Raw genomic sequence first — 23192 nt, 5'->3', positions numbered from 1 at the left:
ATGAAATTAATAAAGCCATGGTGGATATAAAAACTAGAGTGTCAAAATATGAACAAACTATAAAGGAACGCAAGGCGCTCAAATTTCAAAGAGATCGAAACGATTATCTGAAGGGAAGAATCTACACTTTCGCTCGCAAGTTTGATAGTATTAGACGACCAAAACTGCCCATATCCATGAGCAATGCACAAGAGGATTCCGTGCCCAGTGAATCGGAAGTAAGCTCTGGAGCAGAATCAGATCCAGGCACCAGTAACACCCTTGGACCAGTACAAAGTGTTCCAACTCCAGTAGAGGAATTTGTTTTTTTACGGGAGGACCGCCTGAGAAGTCTCAGGTCATGGCAACCATGCCAGGAATACAACAAGAAAAACAAAAACCAAGGTGCAGAAGACGCAAGAACAGAAGATGGGGCAAACAAACAACAACAAAAAAACAAACTTACAGAGCGAACAGGAGACGATGAATGATAACGTAGAATATAACAACACAATAATTAATCTCTCAGATATGGCTCTTACATCAAAAGTAGAAGAAACACTCACATTAGGTCTATCATTTTGTAAAAGAACAAACTTTGACTATACACAAACTCGTATAGACCTACACCAGTTCATAAGGAAGTTAAAATTGCGCACGCATTTTATTAACTCCCAAAGGAAAAATATGAATCGGGATAAAGATCAAACCCCTGATATTGTCTGAGGCAGTTGGACAGTGGCTGATATGGACTTTATCCAAGAGATGGCGGAACTGGATGAGAATGGAGTAATTGAGGGACACAATTGGAACGCAGATATGGCAGCACAACATGCTGGTATTAACATCCACGAACCCTCAAAAACCCCATTCAGACCAAGATCTACTTTGTGTCCGTTAATGCCGAAAGACAATCTAGACATTTTTTCAGACAAAGTGATAAAGGATCCGTAACAATTGTCCCTGGAGAGCAGCAAAACATTTTTAGAAAACAAGAAACAACGAGAGAGTCGAATATGACAAAGTAATGGAAAAAATCAAGAAGAGAAAAGACATCATGATACGAATGTCGGACAAGGGAGGGAATGTGGTACTGTGGCCGCAGGAGATGTATAACAAGGAAGCTCTAATGCAGCTATCTGACAGGGACTGTTATGTCAGAATTAGTGCAACTTATGTAGTAAATATACAAGAGAGATAACATCAGAGCTTATACACTTGGAGGACTGCGGGGCTGATCGCCAAACAATTACCCAGTGACACCACATCTCTATCTCATCCCCAAAATCCACAAAAATTAACATTGTCCCCCAGGAAGGCCAATAATATCAGCAATTGGGGGGCTTTTTGAGAATACTAGCAAGTTCATTGAATATTTTTTGCAACCCTATGTACAGAAACTGCTAACAATCACGGGCAGAGTAACGTTATCTAAGATGGTGATTCTTTCACGTCTCCTGTATCACTATGCTAACCTACCACTGTATGTCACAGCGGCCTTCTTTAACAAACTTGCTACACTTCTTAGAGACTTCCTCTGGGGTAACGCGCGTCATAGGATAGAGCTGGCAAAGTTATATTTGCCCACGGACCAGGGGGGCCTAGCTGCACCCTGCTTCGAACACTACTACTTGGCTGCACAATTGCAGTGGATAGTCCGATTGCTCGCGGACAGATGTCAAGATGATACGGCGACCACAGCTCCCCCCTCTCTTTGGACTGTATCACTAGGTTTTTGCACCCGGCTGCTAAGATGCTAACGCCGGCTCCCCTTCTTCTAGAAGTGGCTGACAAATGCTTCCGCTGCTGCCTATACATTACAAGAGGACTAGTCCCCTACGCGCCAGCCATACCACTAGCGGGCTCCCCCAGCGGGCCTGGGGTGCTCACATCCCTGGAGCTTATGGAGTGGCACGAAGCCGACATACAGACCCAGGGAGATCTGTATCAGCATGCTCATACCATATGAATCCCTAACCGAAGAACAGGGGCCTCCGCCGGGACAATTTTTAAGACACTTATCACTGATCACTACACTAGCTTCTTGCTGGGGGGACATGAAAGAAGAGCTGAGTCAACAGCACACCATACAGTACCTTCACATTATGGGACGCGGCCGACACTTAATCCGACGGACACATAATCCGATGGTTTGCGGCATTCCTTCGCACACATTCAGCGATAAAACTAGACTCACTCTGATGCAGGTGGGAGGAGGACTTTGAGCGGCAGCTGGAAGAAGTGGGAAAAATGTATTGAAGAGTCTCAAACGCATCCCAAGAAACATGCGGTTCCGCCAAATTCAATTATTCATAGTTCACAGGCCATACCTCACACCCGAGAAGATCAATAGGTACTTTCACCGCGTGGATTCAACCTGTCCCCACTTTGCGGAGGTAGGGGCCGGACTGGTGCACATGCTATGGGGCTGCCATACACTATATACCTATTGGTGGGCTGTCGGTGAGGTGCTGTACTCTTTCACAGGCCACAAAATACCCTTTGAATGGCCTACTTACTTGTTACATCAATTTCGCATGACCCCGGCCACAAAAGTCACTTTTTGTTTCCTTGACTTGGGGCTGGTGGTTGTCAAACGATCATAACGAAGAGATGGAAGGCGCAAACCCCTCCACATATAAGAGCATGGAGGTCTTTACTCCTAGTGTGGGCCAAAGCAGAGGGAATTGCCATCATTTGGGAGGAAACGCTGGGTCTGCGAGAGGTTTGCTTCAAGACCTAATACACACAGAGGGAGACAGCCTCGAGCATCGACCGGATGACAAGAGAGACCTTCCCACACTATGAGACCGGGGATCTGTCAAGTGCACCCTTATCCCACCACGCAGGTACATTTATGCCAACCATCAATTTGGAGGGACGCCAATGTGTGCAGAGGATGGTGATGCAGTTCCGTGGAGGGCTGCGGGACAGGACGTGAGGGACGGGGGGAACGGGAGAAAGTAAAAAGGCAGGGAGGTAAAGGGGACTAAGTGAGGAGCATACAATCAGAAGTCAGACTCAGCTGCTGTAGTTGGTTTGTGAGTTACTGTTTTTTTTCTCTATAAGATCTGTGCGCTCACATGAGATGTATTGCAAACAAAACAGGTGATGGACCGAATGTGGATCAATGTCACACATTCACCCCAGTCAAAAGATCTGGGCCCAAATCCATCGTTTTTTTGCACTCCACACCACCCTGGGTTAGACAATGGCGATATGCAAATCAGCTCTGACCCTGTGCCCCATGGGAACAGTCCAGTCCGAACTACAAAAGCCATGTCCTTCCCAGAACGGAATCAAGCATCAGAGGACCGGACCGGTTTCAAGGTAACACCTCTCATCAACCCGGCTAGCTTGACTCCAGTGGTGTGGAGTGCCTGGGACCCACGTCTGAGCATCCCCAGCGCACTTATGGCGGTATTGCAAACAAAACAGGTGATGGACCGAATGTGGATCAATGTCACACATTCACCCCAGTCAAAAGATCTGGGCCCAAATCCATCGTTTTTTTGCACTCCACACCACCCTGGGTTAGACAATGGCGATATGCAAATCAGCTCTGACCCTGTGCCCCATGGGAACAGTCCAGTCCGAACTACAAAAGCCATGTCCTTCCCAGAACGGAATCAAGCATCCGAGGACCGGACCGGTTTCGAGGTAACACCTCTCATCAGCCCGGCTAGCTTGACTCCAGTGGTGTGGAGTGCCTGGGACCCACGTCTGAGCATCCCCAGCGCACTTATGGCGGTATTGCAAACAAAACAGGTGATGGACCGAATGTGGATCAATGTCACACATTCACCCCAGTCAAAAGATCTGGGCCCAAATCCATCGTTTTTTTGCACTCCACACCACCCTGGGTTAGACAATGGCGATATGCAAATCAGCTCTGACCCTGCGCCCCATGGGAACAGTCCAGTCCGAACTACAAAAGCCATGTCCTTCCCAGAACGGAATCAAGCATCCGAGGACCGGACCGGTTTCGAGGTAACACCTCTCATCAGCCCAGCTATCTTGACTCTGTAGTTCGGACTGGACTGTTCCCATGAGGCTCAGGGTCAGAGCTGATTTGCATATCGCCATTGTCTAACCCAGGGTGGTGTGGAGTGCAAAATAACGATGGATTTAGGCCCAGATCCTTGGACTGGGGTGAGTGTGTGACGTTGATCCACATTCTGTCCATCACTTGTTGTGTTTGCAATTTCCGCCATAAGTGCGCTGGGGATGCCCAGACGTGGGTCCCAGGCACTCCACACCACTGGAGTCAAGCTAGCCGGGCTGATGAGAGGTGTTACCTCGAAACCGGTCCGGTCCTCGGATGCTTGATTCCGTTCTGGGAAGGACATGGCTTTTGCAGTTCGGACTGGACTGTTCCCATGAGGCTCAGGGTCAGAGCTGATTTGCATATCGCCATTGTCTAACCCAGGGTGGTGTGGAGTGCAAAATAACGATGGATTTAGGCCCAGATCCTTGGACTGGGATGAGTGTGTGACATTGATCCACATTCTGTCCATCACTTGTTGTGTTTGCAATTTCCGCCATAAGTGCGCTGGGGATGCCCAGACGTGGGTCCCAGGCACTCCACACCACTGGAGTCAAGCTAGACGGGCTGATGAGAGGTGTTACCTCGAAACCGGTCCGGTCCTCGGATGCTTGATTCCGTTCTGGGAAGGACATGGCTTTTGTAGTTCGGACTGGACTGTTCCCATGAGGCTCAGGGTCAGAGCTGATTTGCATATCGCCATTGTCTAACCCAGGGTGGTGTGGAGTGCAAAATAACGATGGATTTAGGCCCAGATCCTTGGACTGGGGTGAGTGTGTGACATTGATCTACATTCTGTCCATCACTTGTTGTGTTTGCAATTTCCGCCATAAGTGCGCTGGGGATGCCCAGACGTGGGTCCCAGGCACTCCACACCACTGGAGTCAAGCTAGCCGGGCTGATGAGAGGTGTTACTCGAAACGGGTCCGGTCCTCGGATGCTTGATTCCGTTATGGGAAGGACATGGCTTTTGTAGTTCGGACTGGACTGTTCCCATGAGGGTCAGGGTCAGAGCTGATTTGCATATCGCCATTGTCTAACCCAGGGTGGTGTGGAGTGCAAAATAACGATGGATTTAGGCCCAGATCCTTGGACTGGGGTGAGTGTGTGACATTGATCCACATTCTGTCCATCACTTGTTGTGTTTGCAATTTCCGCCATAAGTGCGCTGGGGATGCCCAGACGTGGGTCCCAGGCACTCCACACCACTGGAGTCAAGCTAGCCGGGCTGATGAAAGGTGTTACCTCGAAACCGGTCCGGTCCTCGGATGCTTGATTCCGTTCTGGGAAGGACATGGCTTTTGTAGTTCGGACTGGACTGTTCCCATGAGGCTCAGGGTCAGAGCTGATTTGCATATCGCCATTGTCTAACCCAGGGTGGTGTGGAGTGCAAAATAACGATGGATTTAGGCCCAGATCCTTGGACTGGGGTGAGTGTGTGACATTGATCCACATTCTGTCCATCACTTGTTGTGTTTGCAATTTCCGCCATAAGTGCGCTGGGGATGCCCAGACGTGGGTCCCAGGCACTCCACACCACTGGAGTCAAGCTAGCCGAGCTGATGAGAGGTGTTACCTCGAAACCGGTCCGGTCCTCGGATGCTTGATTCCGTTCTGGGAAGGACATGGCTTTTGTAGTTCAGACTGGACTGTTCCCATGAGGCTCAGGGTCAGAGCTGATTTGCATATCGCCATTGTCTAACCCAGGGTGGTGTGGAGTGCAAAATAACGATGGATTTAGGCCCAGATCCTTGGACTGGGGTGAGTGTGTGACATTGATCCACATTCTGTCCATCACTTGTTGTGTTTGCAATTTCCGCCATAAGTGCGCTGGGGATGCCCAGACGTGGGTCCCAGGCACTCCACACCACTGGAGTTAAGCTAGCCGGGCTGATGAGAGGTGTTACCTCAAAACCGGTCCGGTCCTCGGATGCTTGATTCCGTTCTGGGAAGGACATGGCTTTTGTAGTTCGGACTGGACTGTTCCCATGAGGGTCAGGGTCAGAGCTGATTTGCATATCGCCATTGTCTAACCCAGGGTGGTGTGGAGTGCAAAATAACGATGGATTTAGGCCCAGATCCTTGGACTGGGGTGAGTGTGTGACATTGATCCACATTCTGTCCATCACTTGTTGTGTTTGCAATTTCCGCCATAAGTGCGGTGGGGATGCCCAGACGTGGGTCCCAGGCACTCCACACCACTGGTGTCAAGCTAGCCGGGCTGATGAGAGGTGTTACCTCGAAACCGGTCCGGTCCTCTGATGCTTGATTCCGTTCTGGGAAGGGCATGGCTTTTGTAGTTCGGACTGGACTGTTCCCATGAGGCTCAGGGTCAGAGCTGATTTGCATATCGCCATTGTCTAACCCAGGGTGGTGTGGAGTGCAAAATAACGATGAATTTAGGCCCAGATCCTTGGACTGGGGTGAGTGTGTGACATTGATCCACATTCTGTCCATCACTTGTTGTGTTTGCAATTTCCGCCATAAGTGCGCTGGGGATGCCCAGACGTGGGTCCCAGGCACTCCACACCACTGGAGTCAAGCTAGCCGGGCTGATGAAAGGTGTTACCTCGAAAGCGGTCCGGTCCTCGGATGCTTGATTCCGTTCTGGGAAGGACATGGCTTTTGTAGTTCGGACTGGACTGTTCCCATGAGGCTCAGGGTCAGAGCTGATTTGCATATCGCCATTGTCTAACCCAGGGTGGTGTGGAGTGCAAAATAACAATGGATTTAGGCCCAGATCCTTGGACTGGGGTGAGTGTGTGACATTGATCCACATTCTGTCCATCACTTGTTGTGTTTGCAATTTCCACCATAAGTGCGCTGGGGATTGAGGTTCCGTGACGATTTGAACCCGTGTTTTCAATATTGTCGGAAATACATAATATTGGTATCAGCGAACCGCAAATGATCCATTTAGCATATCCTGGTGTTTTCGCTACGCTACGAGCAAGAGTACTCCTGTAGGGAACGCATTTCTGATCTACCCATGGCATCCATCTTAGATCATGGCAGCCATTTTGTGTTTCTTGCCCTCACATACGCAATAGCCCCTGATCACTTCATTTCGATTAAGGACACGTAGCCTTAGCCGGTGATTCACCTCTTTAGTGACACGTGCACCTTAGAACAGAACACGCTGTAGCTGCATGACTCGACAAAGGCTGCCTCCGAGGCCCGAGGCCAGTCCTGCTATACTGGTTCTTGTGGTCGTTGGCCTGATCATGATTAGGCGGCCGAAGCTGGTAGCCTTGCCCATTTACGACCCACAAACATCTCTTATCCTACTTCTCTATCTTCTGCACCTGGCTCTGCTCCTTTCCTTCTGGGCCTTTATTAGGGGGAGGTAACGAAATTTACGATGAGGCGGTCCGGGTCTTGAATGAAAAGTTGACATGAGATTATGATGGAAAAGTGGGAACCTCTCATTCGTAATGTTTTGTCATCAGATATTGTCGACGATTCCTGTGCAACGCCAAATATTTATTGTTTAGGACCCAAAGGTTTGGGAATGTACTAACATGTGAAGAATTTGCCTGAAGCCCAATTTTTAGTATATAAGGAGCAACCCTCTTTGTACAAATGGAACAGGCTCCTAGACACTGCCCATGCGTAGTTTCTGTGACTTCTGTGTCCCTGCAGTAATAAACCTTTGGTCTTTGACGCCACCATCGAGAAGCCCGTGTTTCTGTTTATTTGTGCACCAAGACAGGTGGAACTCCGGGGTCTTCGGGTGTTGTTCCCTGACACCTCTGGACGGAACCAAAAAGTCCAGAACTCCAATTGGCGCCCAACGTGGGGCGACGTCATTCGGTACCGGTCCAAAAGCCTGAAGAGTTCGAGAAGCTGCGTGTGAAGATTCCTGAGGGAGGCGCCCCACTTCATCGATCCCGGCATATCGCAAAAGTGGCCCGACGTTCTCTTCCACGAGGGTTCCCGTTCGGACGGCTGCAGTGGTCCGTTGCCTTGACCGTCGCCCTGTCTTGGACCCGAGGTGCAGTCCTTAGTACGGCGAAACGTGACGGGTTTCTCCTTGGTGACGTCTTCAGTGCCTCAGTTAAGTATTTAGTGATTGCTAGCTGGTTAGTTTGTGAGGGTTGTTAAAATCCTTTTTGGTTCTTGGTTTGGTTTGGTTTCGTAAGGTTATCACTGGTTGTTCTGGTTGCGATAATCTATTTGGTTTAGTTTTGGGTATCGATACATTTGTTCGCTTTTGGTAGGCCTAAGTTCTTGGTTCGAGTGCACATCCCTGTTTGTATTGCTTGTTCTGTGTTCCGGATTACAAAATGGTAAGTCGGAAAAATTGTATGTTGGCGTGTTTTGGTTGCAACAGTGATTCACGATTGGAGGACTCATGTCTGGTTCCTCCGATTGGGACTCCTCTATATGATCTTTACTGTAAGCATGGTGTGGGTCCTATATCTTATAATGAGGTATGGGTCCGATACACTGAAAAGGATGGTGTCCTTAGTTGGCCACTACATGGTAGTTTTGAACCCGAAATCCTTGACAAATTAGAAGTGAAATTGTTTACGAAGAAAGCCCGGCCGGCAATGTTTGATTCTTTCCGATACTGACGAAAGGAATCTAAACAGAGAGAGATTAAAAGGTTGAAAAAAGAACAGAAAGAGCAAGAGTTAACTTTAGAACAAGCGGCTAAGCAGCTGCAAGATAACGAGTCTGAGAAGGCAATGGAGATAGCTACTAGAGAGCGTAACTTAGCAATAGATAAGTGCTATCCTGCCTTGCCATCGAGTACGACTAAGATAGTAGAGGATCCCGAAAATGATCCTCTGTTGTCTTACTTGTTACGGTCACCACCACCGTATGCACAGGGTACTACGGCTCCACCTGTACCAAATGTTCAATTGCCGGTTGCTGGACAACTTGGTATTCCTGCCCCTGCCCCTCAGAATCAAGCTCCTGTACCTCCTGTGGTCAATGTGAATGTTCCTACGGCACCTCCTCTTCCTGGGTTGCCGACTTCTTTGCCCATACCTGTATCGCTTACACCTACTGTTTCACAAGCTATTCTCTTCGATACTCCTACTGTCCCGCTATCTGTTCCAACTGCTACTGTGTTCTCTGCATCTGCCAGTATGTTGACTCCGCTTTCTGTTCGTCGAAGAATCACTGATTCTGTCTCTAACATTCTGTCTCCTTTCTATAAATCTTTAATCAAGACTCCTACTTCTGACTCCGTACAAAGACGTAGTCAACTCCCAAGTACTGAGGAACGGGGAATATTAGATTCCACGGCTCTCAGATGGATTTCGAAAAGTAGGAGATATAGTACGAGAGATGTACTAGATACATTTATGCAGTGGAATGAACCAACGCAACGATATGTCTTTGACGAGATGTGCTCTCTTTTACGTGAGGGACTAGAAGAAGATGACTCTGAATTGAATTTGGAAGACCTAATTAATGTTCAGAAAGAGTTTGCTGCAGGAATGATAGTAGGTCAAAATATAAAAGAAGCGATGGAACTGATTTTAAGTTATAGGAATGATCCATCACTTCGTTCACCGAGAGATTTAGAGAAAGTTAGTACGAAGCAGAATCGCCAATATCCAATGAGGGAGGTTCCTCCAATTTGGCGCGAAGCTGTGCAAGCTGATGCCATTAATGGTATTCCAGCCGCTCCGGCGCAATTCCAAAGAGTGTGGATACACATTCCGTGGAAGCGAGCTGAAGTGTTAGCAGTGAAGCAGGCCTTGCCAGACCCGCGTAAGAATCCTGCTGGGTACTATAAGGAATTAGCGCAAACAGTTGAGGCCTGTGTAATGAATCTGGCGGACATTGACATGTTATTTGGCAATGTAGTTCCGCAACCAATTTGGGCTAAGATACGTAAAGAGAATCATCCAGTTGCCCTAGGTGGTGATTGGGCAGCTATCATTGCAGCGGATGGTCAGCAAATAGGTGGTTCCAAACCCGAACTTCTAATTGCTAATCTTCCAGGTAGAATAATCGATTTAATGAAGACTCTGATGCCAGCATTGCGTGTTAACTGGGACAAGTTGTCCGCATGCAGGCAAAAGAAAGACGAAAGTGTCTCCGACTTTTTCACGAGGTTCGAAGAGACTTTTGTAGATCATAGTGGTCAAGATATGAGCACAGAAGGAGGACAGAGATTATTTGTCGATAAATTTGTACACAATTTGTTACCTGAGCTGTGCAATAAATTAAAAGATTCCAAGAGTGCGTGGGCTGTGTCTACAACTGCGCAAATACTTGCAACTGCACAGTATTATGAAAATAGGGATAAAGAAGAGAAAGAGAAATCAGATAAAAAGACGAAAGACTTAAAGACTAAAGTTCTTTTGCAACAGGCATATCCGCCTCGTATAAATCAGACTAATACACAGCAAGGATCGTATCAAAGGACAGATTATAGTTCACCTAGGCCACAATACCAGTGGAATCAGTGTGCATATTGTAAGAAAGAAGGTCATTATAAAAATGAGTGTCCAGTCCTAGCGCAAAATAACGCAGCAGCAGCTCAAAGAGGTCGTGGTGGTTTTGTGCAGAATTCTAGAGGTCGAGGACGAGGTACTATGCCTCCACAGACAAATGATCGCCCTTCCAATCACTTTGATCAACGAAATGGACAGTCTGCCCAACAAAATAGATCTCAACAGTATCATGTTGAAGACTATTGTGAAAATGATGAGGGATTTCAACAAAATGAGTACTAGGACAGCCATGGACAGAGAGAGGGAGTAGTATCAGTTCCAGTGGATCAGAGTAGGCCTTATGTCGCAGTAGCAACATCAGGTGTAGTCGAGCCGTTTCTGTTGGATACTGGTGCCGCAAAAAGTTCGATCATGCATGCGAAACTCCCTGGCGCACCTTTGTCCGGCTTAACAAATGTTTCTGTAGGTTTTTCAGGCGCCCCCGTTTACAACCCGGTATCTGGTCCTTTGGCTATTTCTGTTGGACCGTGTCAATTAAAAGCACCCCTGATTTTGACGACAGGTTGTAATGAAAATCTGCTTGGTTTAGACTTGTTAAAACGCCTATATGCGACATTGTACTGTTCTCCGGAAGGAGTACAGCTTACGTTGGGTAAAAGAATCACCTCTCCGATGTACTTATCAATGGATGCAGTCCCGCCAGAGCTGCGTTCACTCCCTGATACTCTCTGGGCGACTGGTCCTAATGATGTAGGCCTTTTAGAAATACCACCATATGTAGTCACTTTGAAAGCAAATGTAAAATTTCCACAAATTCCTCAATACAAGATCTCTAATGAAGGTGAACGTTCACTTTTATTGATTGTGCAGGATTTGATTAAGAAAGGTGTGGTTGAAGAAACTAGAGGAAATGTCTGTAATAGTCCTCTATTACCGATTTTGAAACGAACTGATCCTACAAAGCCTCCAGTATATAGGTTTGTCATTGATCTCAGAGAAGTTAATAAGATTGTGGTTCCGCAGTTTCCTGTGGTTCCAGACATTACTGCCTTGTTAACATTGATTCCTGCTACAGCTACATGGTTTTCAGTCATTGACTTGAAAAATGCCTTTTTCAGCATTCCAATAGCCGAGGAAAGCAGAGATATTTTCGGCTTCTGTCTAGGAGGTCGAAGCTTCAGATTTAAACGCGCTCCACAAGGCTATTGTGAGAGCCCATCCATTTACAGTCAGGCATTAAAAAGTCAGTTAGATTCCTTTGTACTTCCTCCAGGTTCTGCTCTAGTGCAGTATGTAGATGACCTTCTAGTGGCTGCCGATGACAAGGAAACTTGCAAAGCAGCTACGATTTCGTTATTGCATCATTTGTCTAATTTGAATCACAAGGTGTCACCTTCGAAAATGCAATATTGCTGCCAAGAAGTGACCTACCTAGGTCATCTCTTGTCAAAGGAGGGAAGGAAGTTAACCCCAGAGAGAATAAAAGCAATTACGCAGATGAGTGTTCCTCGCACACAGAGAGAAGTACGTGCCTTTCTAGGTATTACCTCTTACTGTAGGCAGTGGATCCCAAATTTTTCTCTTTTAGCAAAACCGTTGGTAGCTTTGACTGGGAAAAATGTTCCGAGTCCGGTGCCATGGTCTGCTGAATGTCAGGAGAGTTTTTCTGAGTTACGAAATGCACTTTGTTCAGCTCCTGTATTGGGTACACCCGATTACAGCAAGCCATTCACGCTCTATGTTCACGAAAGAGAAGGTTGCGCGTTGAGTGTTCTGACACAGAAATTTGGTGATAAATAACGCCCTTGTGCGTACTTTTCATCAACATTAGATCCAGTAGCTAGAGCGTTACCTAGTTGTTTGAGAGCTACAGCGGCAGCTGCGGCTTCCATTCGACAATCTGCTGGTTTGGTGATGAATAATATGCTAGTGGTCATGGTTCCTCATGCTGTGGATACACTCATGAACAGAACCAAGACGCAACACCTTACTAGTGCTAGATTATCTGGCTACGAGCTGACATTGCTGGCGAGTCATATTCAAATAAAAAAGATGCAATGTATTGAATCCAGCAACACTGTTGCCGACTAATGAAGAGTCGAGTGATTCCGAACCCCATGATTGCTGTTTCAGAACCGAGGAGGAGACAAAAGGACGAATTGATTTAAAAGACACCCCATTGTCAGATCCAGATGGCACGTTGTATATTGATGGGTCATGCTTTAAATTGGAGAATGGTGATGTGACTGCTGCTTATGCAGTAACGACTTTGAGTACGATTGTGGAGACTGCAAGAGTGAGTCAGAATTCTGCCCAAGCTGCAGAGTTAATCGCTCTAACAAGAGCGTGTGTTCTAGCTAAGGGAAAGAGAGTGAATGTGTTCACAGATAGTCAGTACGCGTTTGGCGTGGCCCATAGTTTTGGCTGTTTGTGGAAAGAAAGAGGTTTCATTACGTCCCATGGGACTAAGATTCAACATGGTCAGTTAGTTAACGACTTGTTGGAATCTCTAACCTTGCCGACTGAAGTTGCGATTGTAAAATGCAGTGCGCATAAAGCAATCACGGATGATGTTGGTCGTGGGAATGCTTTTGCTGATGAGACTGCTAAACAGACAGCTAGAAATATGATGAGTAGAATGTATGTTGCAACATCTGCAAGATGGATTTCCGAGTCTGGAATGTGTGAGGATACAGTGGAAAGTGTGAAAGAGATTCAGAAAGAGGCAACTGAGGAGGAAAAACGTGCATGGAAAGAAAGTACGGGCAAGTTGGATTCGAGTGGGTGTTGGATTGACTTGTCGGAACAACAGCGTTGGATGTTGCCTGATGCGTATGTGCTTGCAGTGGTGACAATGGCGCATGGAGTAGCGCACATAAGTTCTAAAGGAATCTGTAAAATGTTGGCCCCAGTTTGGAAGAATGATGGGATTAGCAAATGTGCAGAGAGAGTGGTGAAAAATTGTATGGTATGCCTGATGCATAATCCTGGCAAGGGAACTCCTACTCCTGCTGGTCATTTCGCTCCACCCACTTGCCCCTTTGAGGTAATTCAGCTAGATTTCATACACATGGACCGTTGTAATAATCTAAAATACGTCCTGGTGGTAGTTTGTGCTTTCTCCAGATGGATCGAAGCATATCCACTGAAGGACAATACTGCCCTATCAACTGCCAAAATTCTTCTCAAAGAATATTTCCCTAGATATGGAATGCCACGGATTGTATGGTCAGATAGCGGAAGTGAGTTTATAGGGAAAGTTATGCAGAGTGTGTGTGCCGGTTTAGGTATTAAGCAAAAGTTTCACAGTGCAAACCATCCCCAGTCTGCGGGTTTAGTTGAGGGTTACAATGGCACCCTCAAACTAAAACTTGCTAAAATACAGGCATCCACGGGTTTATCCTGGCCAGACGCAATACCCTTGGCTTTGTTATCGACGAGAGCGACTGTGCATTCTAGAGTAGGGCTTAGTCCATACGAGATTGTCTTTGGCCGTCCTGCGAATGTTTGGGGAGTGCCAAGGCCAAAGGAGTTTTGTTCTCTAGAATACCCAATGTTGATTGATTACCTTTACGACTTGACTGCTAAATTGAGTCTTATTCACCAACAGGTTTTCGATGCATTGCCAAAGCCTCCGGAGAGTCCAGGTCATCAGCTGAAACCCGGCGACCACGTTGTGGTACGAAATTTTACGAGGACAAAGAACCTTCAACCCAAGTTTGTCGGCCCCTTCCAGGTGCTGCTTGCAACGAGAACTGCTGTTCGTGTGGCTGGACGCAAGCACTGGATACATGCAACTCATGTCAAACGTGTGCCCCTGCCACTTCCTTACGACAACTGGGTGAAGAAGGGAATTGGTGCCTCTAAATTCGAGCAAACACCCAAGTTTATCCCTTTCAGCGATGCAGAATTGATAACTGACTCCCCTCCTGAAACTACTTCTTTGACTCCTGAACACTTGTCCTCTGCATCAGAAGAAACTTTGCCATCTGCGAACTTGAACATTGCAAACTCTATTGAAAACACACTGTTTCCTGATCAAACGGTTCCTGCGAAACTAAGATACAACTTACGATCTCGTTATATGGACAAATAAAGCAGGAAACTGCCCATTGTGATATTTGAAATTTTGAACTTTTGCCTTCAGCCAGGAAGTTTGCTATTGTTTTATTGTTTTTTTAATTGCCTTGCCGTCTGGGTAGCCGTAGGGTCGTGGCTGTGTGCCTAGTTGAATTTGCGGGGGTCAGACACAAGGTCGATCTTTCTGTTGGTTCTGGGAACTCCCAGGGCTGATAGAGGCATTTTCATCTACGTACACATCATCAGTGGTCGCGAGCGGATTGTAGAAGATGGAGCTTCCTGCGCTGCAACGAGAAAATATGATTTATGTTCGCAGAAACAGACTTTACAGAATCCTTCATAGTAAATGTTTTCTGATGCAATGTGCTATTACATTTTTAATTGTTTTAGTAACGTTGGTGGGTGGAATCGTCTTTGGTATAAATTTAATCTTTGTGCCAGTAACTACAGTACCTCCCCTTGATCCTGCTATTTCTACTGTTTCCTCTATGCACTCTTTTCACTCGTTTCCTGAACATGAGCAAGCTCGACGCTCAGAATTCATCAATAACACTTTTGTACAGCTCTTGCACCAACACCAACTAGTAGTTAACACTACAGACTGCTGGGTGTGTGGCTTGATACCCCACACTATGGATAAAGGTATTCCCTACCTGGTTTTGCCTTTTAGCTATAATGGATCATTTCAGGCCTTTCAAACCATCTTTGCTTATGCCCTTGAAACCTATCCTCCGCGTCCACCACGTTCCACTAAATATAACTCTGCCAACAAAGCTTTAGTCCAGGGAATTATTGACATGATCAAAGACGTCAATAATACTCCATCTTACCCTAGAGACGAATTGCGAGTATATTTGAGTTGGAATTCATCAGAGTATCGCCTTAGTTTGGGAGAAAGCAAACGGAAAAGCTCCACTCCAATCTGGGTCGTACCTCACCGAGGTCAAGTCTGTTTGCAAGGTAATGGGAGAAATCCGAGAGCTCAGCTAGGGAGGAGTGAGTGCGTAGAGACTTACGTGTTTCCGTCTAACTCTTCCCCTGCCCTCCTTACTGCTAGGGGTACCTACTTCATCTGTCAAGACAGAGCGTATACATGGTTGCCTGCTGACTTTTCAGGATCATGTTATATTGCTCGATTATTGCCTCCAACATACACTGCTTCATCTGATTATCACAAGACCAGAGTAGCAAGAGGTGTTCTCAGCAAGGAAGACACCGCTGGTCAGGAAGCTGGAGACTTCTTCAAAGGCTTCCTTCCGTTCTGGGGGCCTATGGCCAATAGTAGAAACATACGTCAGCTAACACGGGTAGTTGAATCTACTATTACCGAAACTGCTGGTGCCCTTAGCAATTTGACAGCTGAGCTTCAGGCGGATAGACTCATGACGTTGCAGAACCGTATGGTTCTAGACGTAATACTTGCAGATCGAGGTGGGGTATGCAGGATGATCCAATCGAGCTGCTGTGTCTTTATTCCCAATAATGCTCCAACAGTCTATGAGGCGATCTCTAAGCTACACAAGATTTCCGACTCTATACACGTAGACAGGGGAAACTGGTCCTTCATGGAGTGGTTTTGGACTCTGATATCAGCGTGGGGATGGAAGGTTCTGATGGTCATTGGTGTCATCTTAGCATTCCTATTCTCATGCTGCCTGATTATCCAGTGTGGTCCTGCTCTGTGTAGTCTTTGTGCTGCAACCTGTTTTAGGAAACCACCTGCGTTTGGAGAAAAGGCGCGAGAAAGGATGATGATACAACAACATGTCATTGACCTGATGAGCATAGAATTAGACTCTGACATAGACTGAGTAATTGCCTATGTAAGGGCAAAAGGAGGGTCTGAGGTTCCGTGACGATTTGAACCCGTGTTTTCAATATTGTCGGAAATACATAATATTGGTATCAGCGAACCGCAAATGATCCATTTAGCATATCCTGGTGTTTTCGCTACGCTACTAGCAAGAGTACTCCTGTAGGGAACGCATTTCTGATCTACCCATGGCATCCATCTTAGATCATGACAGCCATTTTGTGTTTCTTGCCCTCACATAGGCAATAGCCCCTGATCACTTCATTTCGATTAAGGACACGTAGCCTTAGCCGGTGATTCACCTCTTTAGTGACACGTGCACCTTAGAACAGAACACGCTGTAGCTGCATGACTCGACAAAGGCTGCCTCCTCTGCCCGAGGCCAGTCCTGCTATACTGGTTCTTGTGGTCGTTGGCCTGATCATGATTAGGCGGCCGAAGCTGGTAGCCTTGCCCATTTACGACCCACAAACATCTCTTATCCTACTTCTCTATCTTCTGCACCTGGCTCTGCTCCTTTCCTTCTGGGCCTTTATTAGGGGGAGGTAACGAAATTTACGATGAGGCGGTCCGGGTCTTGAATGAAAAGTTGACATGAGATTATGATGGAAAAGTGGGAACCTCTCATTCGTAATGTTTTGTCATCAGATATTGTCGACGATTCCTGTGCAACGCCAAATATTTATTGTTTAGGACCCAAAGGTTTGGGAATGTACTAACATGTGAAGAATTTGCCTGAAGCCCAATTTTTAGTATATAAGGAGCAACCCTCTTTGTACAAATGGAACAGGCTCCTAGACACTGCCCATGCGTAGTTTTTGTGACTTCTGTGTCCCTGCAGTAATAAACCTTTGGTCTTTGACGCCACCATCGAGAAGCCCGTGTTTCTGTTTATTTGTGCACCAAGACAGGTGGAACTCCGGGGTCTTCGGGTGTTGTTCCCTGACACCTCTGGACGGAACCAAAAAGTCCAGAACTCCAGGATGCCCAGACGTGGGTCCCAGGCACTCCACACCACTGGAGTCAAGCTGGCCGGGCTGATGAGAGGTGTTACCTCGAAACCGGTCCGGTCCTCGGATGCTTGATTTCGTTCTGGGAAGAACATGGCTTTTGTAGTTCGGACTGGACTGTTCCCATGAGGCTCAGGGTCAGAGCTGATTTGCATATCGCCATTGTCTAACCCAGGGTGGTGTGGAGTGCAAAATAACAATGGATTTAGGCCCAGATCCTTGGACTGGGGTGAGTGTGTGACATTGATCCACATTCTGTCCATCACTTGTTGTGTTTGCAATTTCCGCCATAAGTGCGCTGGGGATGCCCAGACGTGGGTCCCAGGCACTCCACACCACTGGAGTCAAGCTAGCCGGGCTGATGAGAGGTGTTACCTCGAAACCGGTCCGGTCCTCGGATGCTTGATTCCGTTCTGGGAAGGACATGGCTTTTGTAGTTCGGACTGGACTGTTCCCATGAGGCTCAGGGTCAGAGCTGATTTGCATATCGCCATTGTCTAACCCAGGGTGGTGTGGAGTGCAAAATAACGATGGATTTAGGCCCAGATTCTTGGACTGGGGTGAGTGTGAGACATTGATCCACATTCTGGCCATCACTTGTTGTGTTTGCAATTTCCGCCATAAGTGCGCTGGGGATGCCCAGACGTGGGTCCCAGGCACTCCACACCACTGGAGTCAAGCTAGCCGGGCTGATGAGAGGTGTTACCTCGAAACCGGTCCGGTCCTCAGATGCTTGATTCCGTTCTGGGAAGGACATGGCTTTTGTAGTTCGGACTGGACTGTTCCCATGAGGCCCAGGGTCAGAGCTGATTTGCATATCGCCATTGTCTAACCCAGGGTGGTGTGGAGTGCAAAATAACGATGGATTTAGGCCCAGATCCTTGGACTGGGGTGAGTGTGTGACATTGATCCACATTCTGTCCATCACTTGTTGTGTTTGCACATGAGATGTATGACCTGTAACAGTTTGTATATGGTACCACCAGAATCACACTAAGAATGCATAGTGGACTTTATCTTCTCTGACATGACCCACCTGTTGAGGTTCAATATGGAACTGAGGTTATAATGTCACCAGTATGTACGGTAGGGCATTCCAAACTCATACTTGAGATCTGAGGGATACTGTTAGAAGGTTTTAAATGTGGCTGTAATGATATGATGGATGTTGTCTTTCAGGCACATGTAAACTCTTTAAAAAATAATAAAAACAGATTTAAAAAATAAATAAAGCTTTGCTATACTGTCTGCCATGCTGATTGATTAGTATAGGGTGCCTGAGCCTCACCCGAAAAAGGTTGTTCGCATCCTTTGGCTGTTTACTGTAATGGTGAACAATGAGGGTGAGTATTGAATGTATGCATCATCCGCATCCTATCCGAGCCGGACGCATCCTTTGGCTGTTCACTGTAATGGTGAACGACGCAGGTGAGTATTGAATGGACACGTGTGCAGCATCCTAACCGAGCTGGACGCATCCTTTGGCTGTTGGTCATCATGGTGAACATCGTGGGTGAGCATTCAAAGGACAGTTTCTCCGCTTCTTAACTGAGCCGGACGCACACATTAGCTGTTGGTCATCATGGTGAACATCGCTGGTGAGTATTCAAAGGACACGTGCTCCGCATCCGAACCGAGCCAGATGCACACATTGGCTGTTGGTTGTCATTGTGAACGTGGCGGGTGAGTATTCAATGGATGCGTTCTCCACATCTGAACCGAGCCGGGCGCACATATTAACTGTTGGTCTTCATGGTGACAGACGCTTGTTTCCCTTCATGTACGAATAGCGTGCAATCCGAATAGCTTAGCTTACAACACCAATATATCAAACTCGAAAGTGTTATGATGCATATAATTTGAACGTCATGGTATGTGTGTCCGATGTGTTCAATGTTATGGATTAGACAAATTTAGATAATGCGAACGACCCGAACCTATAGCTTTGGACGCATGGAACAGATTCCGCCTCTGCTGAATAGATATAAGTCTGTCTGTTCCCAAGAGACTTCACTTGCCTGTACTACATCCTACTTTACAACATTTCTACATTCCGCTGCTGCTGTCTCCAGAGGGCACCAGCTTTCACAGAGGAGGAGAACTGGACAGCCTCTTTTCCCAGTATGGCAAGCTGTATGGAAAACCAGAGGAGCAGGTGACTGTTGATTACACTGCCTTTTGAATTGGGCATGTGTAAAACCTGGCACTACTAGCATTGTGTTCCCCAAGGGCAATCATGCAAACATCGTTAATGTAAGTCTTACAGTGTGTAGATTATGTTCTGGACAGGTACAGTGATTTAGAAGTGTGTATAGTGGGATTGATTTTTCTGCACTGCTCCCTTGTTTTTAAGGGAGACTTGCACACAGGACAATTGCCCATGATGATACCTATCTAGCGGTTAAACATTATCTGCCATTCTGACCATGACCTATATGTCTAAGTGTGTGATGAATAAACATGTAGCATGCGGAGTAGTGGTATGTCACCATGTCATCCTTACAGGTCGACGCCCATCAGAAGGATGAAATTTGGCAGACCATAGTCAAGGCTCTAAGATCTGGGGGGGTCTTCAAATTCTGCGTCCGCCACTGCCAGAAGAGGTGGCAGGACCTCCGTGGATGGACACGGAGGATTGCAAGAGTCCAGCTGAAGGTGTCGCTTCCTCGCAAAGGGGGAACATTGGACCCTGACCCCCACATACTCCAGGTACTGGCGGTGGTCTTCCCTGACCTGGATTGGCAGTTGAAGGCCAGACAGCAGCAAGGGGGGGTGAGTATGTGCCATGTTGCTGAACTATGTTTGGCATGCATGTATGTATGTATGTATGTATTGGCATACTTATTAAGCGCGGCTGTCACCCAAAGGGTATCCTGGTGCTGTGACCCAAAACAACACTACCAGTATGTATCCACCCTACGCCCCCCTTGGGAAAAGATGACTTTTAAGGTCCTTTTTAAAGGACAGCAGATTTTGCCTCCCTCAGCCTGCTAACCCTCTCACAGGTCGTCTGTCTGGTAAGACAACACGTCTGTAGCAAAATGTAACTATGCCCCATTAGCATCTGATGTCCAGGTGTGTCCCTTTCCATCTGTGAAATGTGTCACTTAGATCCCTTGTATTTGCTGTAGTCTAAGGTTCATGTGATCAGCACCTTATACAACAAGGGCATTCAGTTGACCATCATGGTTGATGTAATTGTCTGAGATGTGTCAGCACATTGACTGAAATATGACCTGTACTTTTTAGTACATACATATATGTTCAAAATGGTGATGTAGGTGCACACAGGTTGGTAAAAACAATGCTACACAGCCGTGCAGAAGTTAAGACCAATGTGGATGCCTCAGACAAATTAAATTGATGTGTTCAAAATGTATAGTCCCCTACATAGTGCTCTGTGTAATAACATGTATTATGTGGACCAGGGACATGTATGCCAATTCAGGCCACCTGAGACACTGGCACATCAGATTTCTTTCTGCCAGGCAACACTTTCACCATTGTAAATTGAAAATCCATGGGTCAGACACGGTTACAGTGTGTCCATGTGGCAATTTTTGAAATACACAGGTGGCCAATATAGGAAACATGGACATACATCTACTGTATGGAATGTGGCTCAGATGAACAAAACCAAACATGTTGGTATCATCCCTTGACTGTGCATAATGGTGGCTTCAACATATATGTGTATGCTGCATTACTTTCTTCTGGAGAGCTGTCAAAAGTTCATGTAGATAGAAATGTAACAGTAAATACTCCAATGTCTAAGTAGAACAATGTGAGCTTGTAAACGTGTTTAAATTATGTCTAGCACATAGGGGACATGTATACTTGACCCCTACAGTTGTTGCGATAATCAGTAAATATAGGATTGTGACAAGGTGCTGACTTTAAAGTTGAGATTTACTGGTCCTGTAACAAGAGTCAGTACAGACTGTTTAGCCAGACAGGCCAGTGGCACGGTATGCCACATGAAAGTTTGTGAGGATGCAGTATTTGTAATTGTCTGTTGTCCTGCATGCAGACCATTAGAGCATTGACCTTCAAGACATAGGTGCCCATCACGATGACTGTTGATGGAAGTATGTTCATCTTGTAAACTTATAAATGTGTTCATCCCATTTGCTGTGTCACTTCCATGCTCCCTAGCAGGAAATGAGACAGGTTTGCAATGACACATGACCCTAAGGAGCATTACAGATCAGACAACACGCCAAATAGTTCATTAGTGGACATGTATTTAGTGTTATTTGAAATCCATCTAACATGTTTCACATGGCATCATGGGTTTGAGAACCATAGTTTACTGGCAGACTGATAAGGGACATGTCCACATATGTGTAAGGATTCAAATACTGCTGTGAACATTATGCAAATGTTTGCTCTGTGATGTGCTGTGATGAACCTCATGTGTCAAGTCTATGCAGATGACTGATGTGAATCTCTTTCTCATCCTTGTTCACAGCATCATCAACAGCTACTGGAGGAGACAGTTCCACGGACCAAGGGGAAGCAGCTAGCCAGACTGGATCCACTGTGGAGGATGAGGAGGAGGAACCCAGTGGCATGGAGGGTGAGGGGAGCCACACTGAGGGCAGGTCAGAAACATCTACATCTGCAGAGGACCAATAAAGCTCCAGTGATGACTCCCTTGTGGTGGTGGGTGTTCCCATATCATAGTCCACAACTTCAGAGTCTGCCCCCACCACCACCACCATCTCCACCCTCACAGCTGCTCCCATTCCAAGTGCACATGGGCCCTCCCGTATTAGGGTGCATGCCTCCTTCGGGCCAGGCACTGCACCCCCGGCATATGTCAGCCCTGCTGCCCTGAGTGTGGAGGCCGTGGATTTGCTAAAACAGATACATGAGGAGCAGACATCCATGCTGAGTGTCCTCCATGCACATACCAGTCAATCGGTGTCATAAATGGAGGGCATATCTGCCATACAGCGAACAAATCAGTCCATGGCCTCCTCACTGATGGCAGCTGTGTCCCTCCTGCAGCAGTCCCTTACCCCTCCTTCCTCTGCCCCATACACAGTCCCCACTACCCTACCTGACCCAAGCACACTCACACAGGGACATGCACACACAGCAACAGACACAAGCAGCACACAACCTACCAAAACAAAGTAAAACAACATGCACGCACACTCAGGGGACTGACATCACACACACAGGGGAGAGAACCAAACAAATCATACACCCATCCACAACCACTCCACATTCCTCAGCTACCTCTCCCTCCAAAACCCCTACGCTTGACTCCTGCAACCAGCCCTTCCCAGCGGGTCTTCCTCTGTGACCTTGGTTTCTTCCCCACTGATACACAGACCAGACTCCCAAGGGGAAGAGGAAATCCCCGGAACAGAGAGGATATCCCCCCATGCACGCACACCCTCCCCTAAGAGTAAGAACATTGAGCCCCCCACCTGTAAATCCCCCAGAACAAAGAAATCCAAAACCCCACCTCCATCCCACACTTCTACCACAAAATCTACTTCCTCCCGGTCCCAGGCCACCCCTCCCAAAGATCACACATCAGACCCCATCGCAGTTTCCCCCACACACCATTACACCCTTGCCAAGATGATAAGGCCTTTCCTCCCTACCTCAAGCACTTCCGCTCCCACAATACCACACCTTATGTCTGTTCCTGACACTGCAGTGGAGCCCCCACCCCCTCAATCAGACCTGTCCAGTGTAGTGGAGCCTTCACTCCCTCAATCAGACTTGTTCACTGCAGTGGAGCCCCCCCCCCTCAATCAGCCCAGTCCACTGCAGTGGATCCCGACACAACAGTAGACCCCATCTCTCCCACAAACCAAACTGGTACA

At 47.0% G+C, this 23192-nt stretch overlaps 1 pseudogene; it reads left to right on the top strand.

Moving 5' to 3' along the window:
* The first annotated feature begins 744 nt into the window (after window positions 1-744).
* On the top strand, window positions 745-22660 carry LOC147747220 (uncharacterized; annotated as a pseudogene).
* The last annotated feature ends 532 nt before the right edge of the window (window positions 22661-23192 follow it).

This window comes from Lissotriton vulgaris, chromosome 1_1, assembly GCF_964263255.1.
Source record: "Lissotriton vulgaris chromosome 1_1, aLisVul1.2, whole genome shotgun sequence".
Lineage (NCBI taxonomy): Eukaryota > Metazoa > Chordata > Amphibia > Caudata > Salamandridae > Lissotriton > Lissotriton vulgaris.
This window is presented reverse-complemented; position numbering and strand designations above follow the sequence as displayed.